At 52.1% G+C, this 2,816-nt stretch overlaps 1 non-coding gene across 1 annotated transcript; it reads right to left on the bottom strand.

Moving 5' to 3' along the window:
* Positions 1–2,365: 2,365 nt before the first annotated feature.
* Positions 2,366–2,522, bottom strand: LOC120929906. Its single transcript, XR_005747557.1, has one exon. It is a non-coding gene; the product is annotated as a U1 spliceosomal RNA (small nuclear RNA).
* Positions 2,523–2,816: the final 294 nt, after the last annotated feature.

The following is a 2,816-nucleotide window of genomic DNA, read 5'->3' on the forward strand; positions in this document are numbered from 1 at the left end:
CGGCAGAACACAGATGCTCTTCAACTCATGGTGACTCCAAGACATCCTAATTTGCATGTCTGTGCAGCTGCATGGGGACGGGAATCAGCAGGCACACGTAACAATCGGCTTCATCAGAATAAAATCAGATGCACGGCCCGGCAGAACACAGATGCTCTTCAACTCATGGTGAGTCTAAGACGCCCTCATTTGCATGTCTGTGCAGCTGCATGGGGGTGGGAATCAGCAGGCTGTGTTGACCACCACCAACAACAACATTAACGCCATCTGTGTGTCTTTCCGAATCAAAGCTATTTTTCATCATATGAACGGAAGCCCGGCCTTAACCCAGCAAAACACAGAGGTTGTTCAACTCATGGTGACTCCAAGACAGCCTAATTTGCATGTCTGTGCAGCTGCATGAGGGCAGGAATCAGCAGGCACGCGTATCAATCGACTTCATCAGAACAATATCAGAAGCACGGCCCGGCAGAACACAGATGCTCTTCAACTCATGGTGACTCCAAGACATCCTAATTTGCATGTCTGTGCAGCTGCATGGGGACGGGAATCAGCAGGCACGCGTAACAATCGGCTTCATCAGAATAAAATCAGATGCACGGCCCGGCAGAACACAGAAGTTGTTCAACTCATGGTGACTCCAAGACACCCTAATTTGCATGTCTGTGCAGCTGCATGGGGGTGGGAATCAGCAGGCTGTGTTGACCACCACCAACAACAACATTAACGCCATCTGTGTGTCTTTCCGAATCAAAGCTATTTTTCATCATATTAAAGGAAGCCCGGCCTTGACCCAGCAAAACACAGAGGCTGTTCAACTCATGGTGACTCCAAGACAGCCTAATTTGCATGTCTGAGCAGCTGCATGAGGGCAGGAATCAGCAGGCATGCTTATCAATCGACTTCATCAGAACAATATCAGAAGCACGGCCCAGCAGAACACAGATGCTCTTCAACTCATGGTGACTCCAAGACATCCGAATTTGCATGTCTGTGCAGCTGCATGGGGGCAGGAATCAGCAGGCACGCGTAACAATCGGCTTCATCAGAATAAAATCAGACGCACGGCCCGGCAGAACACAGAAGTTGTTCAACTCATGGTGACTCCAAGACACCCTAATTTGCATGTCTGTGCAGCTGCATGGAGGGTGGGAATCAGCAGGCTGTGTTTTTTTTTTTTTTTTTTTTTTTGTTTTTTTTTTTGAAAAGCCTATGGCGTGTGAACACACCCAAAAAACTCCACCCGGTGCAGAAAAAATGTGCACACACATAAAGAGTGTTCACAAAAACGTGCAGACGGGTGCAACGTCAAGTGGTCCTCCTGTGAAGAGGGACCCATAACCCTGATCCCCCGGGGCGTTAGGCTCCAGACGGGGACTGAGGTACTGTGGTCCGAGCAACCGAAGCCGACACGGACCCAACTTCCTCGGAGGGACTGCCGAAACAGAACCCTCCCAGTACTAGGTGGGGCTCCCCCGAAGGGAGACCCCATGAGAGCAGGCGAACTAAGCCAGAAGGCCATGTCCACCCACTCCCAAGACGTTCAGGGCTGGCCCGAGGACCCGCACCCTACTAATCACACAGTGAGACAAAACGTGCACAACAAAAAAAGACAAAAAAGTGACAAACACAGGCTTAAATAAAATAAAGTGGGGGAAGGGATAGTGGAGAGGAGAGTGAAAGAAGTGGCCATTGTGGTGAAACAATGACCAGGCCCTCCGGCCAGGAATAAAAAATTCCTCCGGTCCTAGCCAAAAGGCCCGGCCCAGGAGGCAGGTGCTAAAAAAAGCGTGTATCTGGTGCAGTGACCGTGGTATCCTTCAATCAATGTGTCCCTCACACACAGTGATCTTCAGATACCCCTGGACTGCCACTCCAGGGGCACATGCACCATAGGCTTTTCGTTCCATATCCGACCCCCCGACTGGCCAGTGCAGCCCTCCACCCCCGTCAGCTAGAGAGCCCTTCAAGGTTTTCTTGGGGAGAACTGCCGCTCCAGTTAGCAGCCTCCACCAATACTAGCCCCTCCAGACCCTCCGTCAACCCAGCGGATTTGCATGGTTCTACCCCGTCTTACCACAGGGCATTACCAGCTCCTCCAACCGGATCGCTGACAGGGATAGCACTTACACCAGCCAGCCAGAAGGCCAGACTAGAACTCGGCAAAAAGACCAAGACCAAGCGCAGTACCCATCCCCACCAGGAGCACCCTTCCAGATGGCTCAGACTCAACCATGGGCCGGCCCCCAGTATTCTGTCGGGCAGCACAGCGTAGTCCCTGCTGAAACCATCCTTCCAGGTGCAATGACGTCATTGGATTGCATCCACCCTCCCCATGTAGGAGGTGCTTCAGCGCTCCGCTGACAACTGATGAGGACAGATACCACACCCAGTCCTAGCCAAAAGGCCGAGAAGCGGCAGGGAAGACAACCACGATCAGCACAGCCTAGAGTGTGCAATAGCCGTGCCTCGCCCTGGGAGAACCACCTTCATGATCATGGTGTCTCCCCTGCCAGCAGGCTGTGTTGACCACCACCAACAACAACATTAACTCCGTCTGTGTGTCTTTCCGAAGCCCGGCCTTAACCCAGCAAAACACAGAGGTTGTTCAACTCATGGTGACTCCAAGACAGCCTAATTTGCATGTCTGTGCAGCTGCATGAGGGCAGGAATCAGCAGGCACGCGTATCAATCGACTCTATCAGAACAATATCAGAAGCACGGCCCGGCAGAACACAGATGCTCTTCAACTCATGGTGACTCCAAGACATCCTAATTTGCATGTCTGTGCAGCTGCATGGGGACGGGAATCAGCA

The sequence above is a fragment of the Rana temporaria genome, chromosome 2, assembly GCF_905171775.1.
Source record: "Rana temporaria chromosome 2, aRanTem1.1, whole genome shotgun sequence".
NCBI classification, from domain to species: domain Eukaryota; kingdom Metazoa; phylum Chordata; class Amphibia; order Anura; family Ranidae; genus Rana; species Rana temporaria.